Source organism: Dermacentor andersoni, chromosome 4, assembly GCF_023375885.2.
Source record: "Dermacentor andersoni chromosome 4, qqDerAnde1_hic_scaffold, whole genome shotgun sequence".
In the NCBI taxonomy this organism is placed as follows: domain Eukaryota; kingdom Metazoa; phylum Arthropoda; class Arachnida; order Ixodida; family Ixodidae; genus Dermacentor; species Dermacentor andersoni.
The window spans coordinates 121,662,720-121,671,598 of record NC_092817.1 but is presented as its reverse complement, the minus strand read 5'-3'; positions in this window follow the sequence as shown (position 1 = coordinate 121,671,598).

The following is an 8,879-nucleotide window of genomic DNA, read 5'->3' as shown; positions in this document are numbered from 1 at the left end:
GCCCGGCAACTAAGCATCTTCCGCGTCGTGGTAACCCAAAGGAGGCTATTTGAGCTCGACTCTTTCCCATCTGGATCTTGTTGGGCTCGATGAATCGCTGCCACCAGAAGAATAACATCTAGCTCTACTCCGATATATGCATCTGCGCCACTGAAGTGGCACGACCTCAAGCGCGCAAGAATTCGGAAGGAAGCAATGTTGACACCTATCTACCTACCAAGTGTACATTTTCCTTGCAGAAACCGGCTTCCCTTTAATTAGGAACTGCAATGTTTTCGCTGTAGTTTGTTACTGAAAGGATAAGTATTGTAATGTCTACCAATTGAGATCGAATTAGGTATTTTTTCGTTTACTTATTTCGCAAAGGGGCATAGTGATTAGGTACTAGGCCAACAAACGCAGTTCAAGCACGGCAGAGAAGCGAGCGCAAGTCTCGCGTTTTTTCACACCCACAGCACATAAAGGCAGAGAACAAAATGCTGTTTCTGTAGGTACTTTATTCAGTGCCATATCACACACTCTGTTATGCCATGCTAATCAATAACACTATGTGCGCGAAACATCAAATCTCGCTTAAATGTGCACATTATACATCATCTTCCGATGAGGCGTCGTGTTTGCTCCACTAGGCGTCGACTCCCGAATCTGCTTCAATGCTTCACGTGCCATTCGAATTACAATCTCGTATAAATAACAGCAGAATTTTATGAACGTTCCCGATGAACTAAACCAGTAACGTCATGTTTCGCAGAAGTATACATAAGCACGCGATCCTTCTTCCGCCCATTTTAGCACAAAGGAGGTCGTTCTCTGACGAGGCGTCTCGCTCGGAGGCCACGAATGGCTCTATGCGCTTCGATCAAGCGGTGAAGGAGCAATTCGCCGGCGAGCGCAGACAGTGCCGCGCTTAGCCCCAGTAACACCATGTAGAACAGAGCTGCGGTATCCTCTACCGAGAGAGAGTGAACTTGAGACGAGGAAGGCCGCGTGAGGTACCAGGAGCGGGGCAGCAGCTGCAGCCGTTTCCTCTCTGTCAGTCCTGACTCGTGCATCCAACGGCACCTGCGATAAAGGGTGCGCACAGGTTGCAGACGAAAGCACGCTGTCGCTTTCCGCTTTATGACATGTGCAGGTAAATTCTCGAATATTTATGCAGTTTTTATTTTCTGCCCCAGTGTAGGAAGTATCAAAAACATACATAACAACAAATAAAGAAAATTAAACGATAGAACGGTATGCGTAGGTAAATGAAAAGGTAAATGTAAATTTTCACGTAATATCCTTATTTCTTCACACGAAGAACAATTCACCGATGTTATGATACTCGCGAATGCGAAATTTGAGCGCAGCTCAATACTTTTCATTTCGCGATATACTGGCTGGCGCGAATAATCTGTCACATGCGGCGCATTGCAAATGGAGCGAACGTGTGGTGCGACCGCCTCGCTAATGGGGAGATCGCGAGAGGCAGCGCGTGCTTGACGCGTGGGAGCGAATCACAGCACCCGCCGAAGACAGACCTCCGCTCATGCAGCGCTTTGTTTCCGTATTTGGTATCGGTGGACGCGCTCGCCGAATGCCATCGGTGAACAGATGACTGCGCGCTACTCTGGCGCCATCTCGTGGTGGTCGTCGCGGCACTACGCTTTTCTTCTCACAATTTCGCAATACCCCCTCCGCTTTTCTTCTCGCGCTCTCTTCGCTATAGCCGTCTTTCATCCCCTGCTGCTCTCCGCGTTCGCGCTTTCATCCTTTTCTGTGCTCGTTCGCTCGGTTACAAAGAGGGGCGACGCTTACGCGAAACGCAGGAATGGGCGCCTAAGAGCTGCGATATAAAACTGCACATATCAGTTATCCACGTATGCCCCATGCATGACAATACACTTTTTGTAAAATGCAATCAGTTTCTGTGTCCCTTCCGCGAATAATTAAGGTCTCAGTTGCTCACGAAGCAATGTTTGCACTGCTTGCTGAACCTCATCACCTAACCTTAACCGACACGACCATGCTTCGAGAGACCGAAGATGGGATAATCCGATGACACCGGATCAGGGCTGTAAGGAGACAGAGAGAGAGAGAGAGAGCAAAGAGAGGAAATGCAGAGAGGTCAACCAGACGAGCGTCCGGTTTGCTACCCGTCACTGGGAGAAGGGAAAGGGTGAACAGAAAGAGAAAAGCGGTATAGAGGGAGCGCTGTGTGCACACAGCAAAGCGCCTTGAAATCAGTCAAGTCCAAGCAAGTGCCCCGCCGACACATTAGGCTGCCGCCATTCTGCTATCTGAAACTAATCTAGGTGCTTCCCCATATCTGATGGTGCACGTTGAAGTGACCTGTGAAGACCGAGGAGCCACTGGTCGTCAGCAGTGCGTTGCAGTACGTGGGAGCATATCGTTAAAGTAAAACGCTCTTTGACTTCAATGCGAATAGAATGCTGCGGGAGAGCCATGATGCCTACTCAAGACTTGGAAGTACTGAACCGAGAGCATCCAGCACTTGCATTGCACTTCGCGCTGACGGAGTGTGAGGTTACTCACGAGCATTCAAAAAGTATTCATCAGAGGGGGGGAGAGAGACTGGAGCGTCATAATCACTTGCCGGTCTTTTTCGGGCAATTTCTCAGGAACCCGCGCTGTACACTCTGCAGCGGTGCGCAGCTGTATCACTTGACGTGGCTCCGGCTCCGGCTGTGGCATCGGCTATGACATCGGCTGTGGCATCGGCTGTGACATCGGCTGCGGCTTCAGTTGTGACTTCCGCTGTGGCTCTGGCTTTGGCTGGGGCTTTAGTAGTGCGGACCAAGTTGTATTGGTCTCCGCCATGACCTTGTCAGATTTATATTCGGTTCCGCCAGGCCTAGGGGGCAAAGGTGGAGGTGTTGTCAGATGGGGCGTACTCATCACAGAAGCATCAGTGTTCTTTGAAGTCCGACGGCGCCGGGAGTGTCGCTTTCTAACGGGCGCAACAGCTTCCCGACGAGACGAATGGTCTCTCGCCATCTGCTTCAAGACCGCCTTTTCCTTCTTCATTTTTAGAGCAGTCCTTCGAGGAAGCATCATGGGACACCAACGCAGTTGATGCATTTGAGAACCGTGGCTGCACAAGAGTCTGTAGCGTGAGGCTCGCTGACGCGTGAGCAAACTCTCGTGTTCTCGCACACGGCGCTGACGAGTCCCAGCGTCATAAAATTGCGGCATTAGAGTGGCCTTGGGATAAATTGTGGCACAGGGTGCCTAAAATGGCCCACCTTGACGTGAGAAACGAGAGTCTCGCCCTTGAAGAATATTTTGACACAGCGGGATGTGCCGGGGTGATACACATGGGTTATAGCCACGTCATCAACGGCAGGCTTCACTGGAATCGACAAGTCCGCGCTGGAAATGGAGGCGTCCGCGTCGTAGATGACACCAGTAGTGGAACCACTCTCCAATGGGATGTACGAGTGGAGCTTTCTGCCACCAAGTTCTGTAACTTTACTCAAATTTCTCAGCGCAGTCTCATGTGTGCCGCCAATAGCCAAAACATTTTTTCATGGGTTGACTCTAACGTCTGGGGTATGATCTGGCGCCGCCGCTTCAAGTAGCACCGAGACAGACTGTCTGTTGAGTCACCTAAGGTTGTCGGTAGCGAGTTCTGGTACAAATAGAATGGTACTGACTGCGGTTTTCCGAGTTGGTCCTACCATTGGCGTGCTCGAAGACATGGAGGCCCTGGTGGTGTGTCTTTGTTTCGTCTGGCGGCTCCGCACGAGCTGGAAGGTGTCATCGGAGAGGTCCTCACTGCTGAGCGAGCAGACACTGGTGTCATCGCCGTCGGTGTTGCTCTGAAGGCCGCTCCGCTTCATAGACGCAGCCACCACTGAAGTCGTCATTCCCGGCGGACGCACGGGGATGTCAACTTGCATCCGCGCCACGAATCATCTCCAATGATGTACGCAGAAATCAGGAGAAAACAGCCGAGCTAGAGAAATAGCGTCCTGGCCCACAGACACTTCGTCTTCGTCTTCGCTTGGTTTCAGGACTGTAAGGAGAATGTGGAAGTGCTAAGAGCTGACGGTGGTTGTACCTCCGACCACAGCAAGCGTACTACGGCACGCCGTTATTTGTTGGTGCATTCCTGGAGTGGTGCATCCATACGGGCGATCTTTTTCCTCCGCGACACTGAAATTTGTGTACTCCTACTTCCACGTCACTCCAAGTATACACGTGGTGATATCTAACACACCCAGATTTCGCTTATTCTCGCGAATATGCAAAAATTTATTTTACTTCTTTATTTACGCTCGTAGGTAGAAGAAATAAATAAAATGTCAGGAGATTTCACAGATGCAGACTCAATGCATGACCGGTGAAAAGCATGAGTAATATCAGCTCATCCTGAATTAGTCCTGTTCACAGTATAGAGCAAAATAAGTCACAAACGCGGGAAAGTAAGAAATATATATAATGACATTGAGATGAAAGAAAGAACATCACGTCAAAGCACACGAAATATCGCTGACTCAAGAATGTCATCACGACGTTACTTGTGTACGGAATTATCAGCGCCAGCAGGCACCACATACGTAGTAAAGACTTGATGTACCCACGAGTTACGCTTCCTCAGTATCAGCTGAGAATGATTCGCCGGAGTGGTCCTTTGTCAACTACAATGCATACGCTCTTTTTTTTTTACATTTTGTGGAAATGCAAACACCCTAGTTTACATTTTGTGGAGATTCAAAGGGGTTCCTAGTTTCGCCATTTTGAAACGCTGAAAGCGTAGAGGGCTATCTGCCACCATAATCACCAACAACACCGATCGCTTTAGCAGGTGTCACTAAGGCAACCTTAGATTTTTTTTTTAGAACCAGCTAATTATTTTTGTTAAACAAGAAAATTTGTTAAGATTTTCAACAAGAGATTATAAAATATAGGAAGCACATATAACGAAGTAATTCGGAAAGCGGAAACGCGCATAAATATCTGTTAATATTTATACAGCGTGAGTCGACGAAATCATAAAAGTATTTTTACGCAATACGGTACTTTAAAAAAGCAGACCATTTCTGAAACAAAATGTTGAGGAACAGTGTATAAACAAAAATGTTTACTATTCAGATAGGACACCGCAAGAGACTGCTTGCATTTTTGTGCATATAAAGAGCTCGAGATAACTGCACCCGAAATTCTCTAGAATAAGCCAAATATATTCGTTAATCTACAGAAAATTTGGCATAAAATACTTCATCTCATACCAGCACGAAAAAAAGAAGGCTCGCTATCCATCACGAGTGCATTTTCGCCGCTAAACAAGACCGAAATCCACTACAGCTACAGTGGAACGTTAACGTGGAAGTATTGCTGCAGACAAGGGTCACGCCAATTTATAAAACGAAATAAAATGGATGTGTGGTGCATGAAATCATAAATGCGTCAGGCATTGGGCGCGTTATAAGCTCACCGCAACACAAACAAGGTATTTTTCCAGGGCTCCTCCATATTATATTCAATAAGCTTGGCATATTGCACCCTTCAGACATCATCAGATATTGTTCGCCGTTGTTCTATCAGTCGTGATAAATATCCTAGTACGCACCCAGCAATTCAGTTGTAGTCTACCCGAATCATTCTACTTTAGGGGCAACGGAAGAAACTTAAATGAATCTGCCGATGTTGCTGGTAAGACGGCTAAAGAACTGGTGTCGCAATGACAAGAAAAACACGTAGTGAAGCGAACTTTCTTTGTTGAATAACTTAAGCCAATTTATAAAAATTTTAAATTACGACTGGCCCAAAGTGTTAAATGAACGGGCTTGGGAGCATGCGCCACTATCCCGTTTCAAAACGGATGCTAATATTGTGTTTAATGGGAACAAAAGATGCCAGACCTGCTATAAGGAGGCATTGCTAATGCAGATGTGTCTGAGATGACAAAAAAATGAGAACAATATAAATAAAGACAGAAAAGCTAGGAATAAATCAACGACGTGCAATGAAACAAACACACGCAACCACACTCGCGGCATCAGTAATCATGATGCATTGCGATCGGCGTACGCGTAAGAAATAGATCAAGCTTATCGCACCGTCAAACATGAGGGCATCTGCATCAACCAGGTATCGGTACAGCTACCAAGAGGCCAAATAGCTTTTATTGATTTCCCGCCGTGATATTGCTGTTCCTATGAACTTGAGGATTTCTTTTGTGTGCCAAGCCCCCCCCCCCCCCCCTTTGTTTTTTAGAAACGTACAATTGATAGACAATGCTCGTCTTGTGTTCTTTCCTGTGCCCTCGTTTGTTCGCGCGCCGCTCAAAGGAAAATTAACAAGGTTACTCATTCGGAAAGGTAGCGCACTGGATGTCACCCTGGTGCTCAAGTAGGTGTTACCTGGTGTGCAGAAGTTCCACGGTTTTCGGATCCAAACTTTTGCGCATGAACATGGAGAACTGAGCCGATATGGTGTGCTGCACGGCCGGATAGATGATGCCGAGTCCCGGTTTCTGCGGATACAGGGCCGCGACGAGGCTGTGCATCGCGTTGTCCTCCAAGAAGATGACCCCGCGCTGAGCGATCATCTCGTCGAGCGTTGCGCGCGTGAACACAACCGATGCAGGCAGGATCGACCCCCGACGGCGGGCCGTTGCCAGAATCTTCTGTAGATCCGGTTCTGGAGAGACCTGCGCAAACGCCCGTTTGGTGCACGTAGATATTTAACTAACTCGCATATCTGAATACAGCAACTTGTGGCTAAATGAAACGGAACCACTTTTTTTTTCTTCAAGGGCCCCTCACCAGGTCTGGCCACTGCATACAACATGCGCTAACGATCGTGTCTGCTAAGTATTACGTCCCAACGCGCCGCGGAGATAGCTTAAATTTCAAACGGAACGCCGTGGGCCGTCTCCTCACGGGCTCCGCGCTCACAGCCGGAGAGTCGACGTTGATTGCACAGGTGCGCCTACGTACATGGCCGTGCTGTGACGTCCCTCACAGCGACACGCGACTTCGAAAATTATTCAAGGCAACATCAGCTATTTGTTTAATCTCTTGCTTCAATCGACCAACTATTGTTTAAGGAAATAATAAAACATACAAACCGAATCTCTGCATGTTTTTGTTTTGCTTCGTACCGCAGCAAGAGAGATGTAGTTCTGTTTTGCCTTTTGTTCCCACGCCTGTGAGCAGAGAACGAAACTATGTCATTAGAGAATTTTAGTGCTTCCGGTACTGCTGCAAGCGCGGGCGATTTGCCGGTTGAGCGGGGCTGTAAACGTGATTAAAATTAAATTATGGGGTTTTAGGTGCCAAAACCACTTTCTGATTATGAGGCACACCATAGTGGAGGACTCCGGAAATTTAGACCACCTGGGGTCTTTAACGTGCACCTAAATCTAAGTACACGGGTGTTTTCGCATTTCGCCCCCATCGAAATGCGGCCGCTGTGGCCGGGATTCGATCCCGCGACCTCGTGCTCAGCAGCCCAACACCATAGCCACTGAGCAACCGAAACATGATCGGCCTAGAGTTACTGTATATGCTACCAAAGGCAGCAGAGTTGCGCGTCTGTTTTATCACGCCGCTAGCGCCTCTGTTGGCAGAACGTCATCACGTGGTAGTCAAGCAACCATGCATTGCGGAGAAGCAGATGCTCGGGCCAATTTTTGTATTTCCCGACGCCGCCGCTGCAGCGAACTGCTGCGAACTAGCTGCGGAGCAACAACACAACGTGCGCAGTGCATCGCACAGTTGATTGATGACAGTGTCATCGCAGTTCCATCGGAATGACATAATGACCGGGTGCTCTGCTCCCAACTGCACGAATTGCTCTGAAAGCAGTAAAGCTTTTTTTATTCGCTCTCATTCGATCCCATGCACCACACTGCTTTCACAGAACTGTCATAAAGAAGCCAGCTCACATTCTCATGATAATTCACTGCTTGGGTTGTTGTTTCTGAACATAAAAGAGGTTACTACTAAGTAACGATATTTCACATACCACTGCTTATGTGCAGCAGGAGGCAAGAGGAATGAACGTCGTTATTTAACATACGGTAAGGGCCTAACTGTGTTTTGTCTCATTACCCATAATGTAGCTATGTCAATCCTGTTAGAAAAAAACTTTCACTGCACTCCCACAGAAGGTTACCTTTGGAATCTCTGCAGTGAAAAGGCACATAATGAAGTGGCCCCTGCAGGTGTGGCTTATATCCAGTGCCTGTTGGTAGGTGGGTACGTTTCTACAGCAAATTTAATGGGCTACCAGAGTCAAAATACTAATCGCTAGTCATTGATTCACCAGTAATATTTTAGACTGCCTACACGTAGAGCTTTGGCACATAAGCAGGTATGGGCCTCATTATATTTAGTACAGTTCCCTTTGTAAAAGAGCAGAAGTTGATAAAGCTCATTGTATCAAAACGTTCGTACGCACATGCACCACTGTTCTGTTTTTCTGAAATTCGCATTGTGGTTTTATTGCCAAAAAGAGGTCGTTGCGGCTCGGTGATTTTCGTTATTGTTTACATGCTAAAAGAGCACTGCACTACTCTTAGTAGTGCATTTATCTTTGTTGAAACAATATCTGAGTACCAAGCAATATTCAAGAGAAGGAAAAGTATTAAATCATCTGACTGCTTACCTCAATTGTTAACGTTTATCCCGTTTTTAATACACTATATAATTTCGAACCTTATACTACCTTGTTATGTAGCTTTTCCATAAAAATAACATCAACATATTCCCTAAGACTGTTCGGTGCGATCTAATTGTTACCGTCGAGGTTCCTGAATGCTGCATCTGATCGGCGTATATAGAATACACAATCTATTCTAGATACGCCAGTGCCCATACGTTATTACGTCAAAAGTTCCTAGAAGGTGCACAGGTGACTGCAAGTCC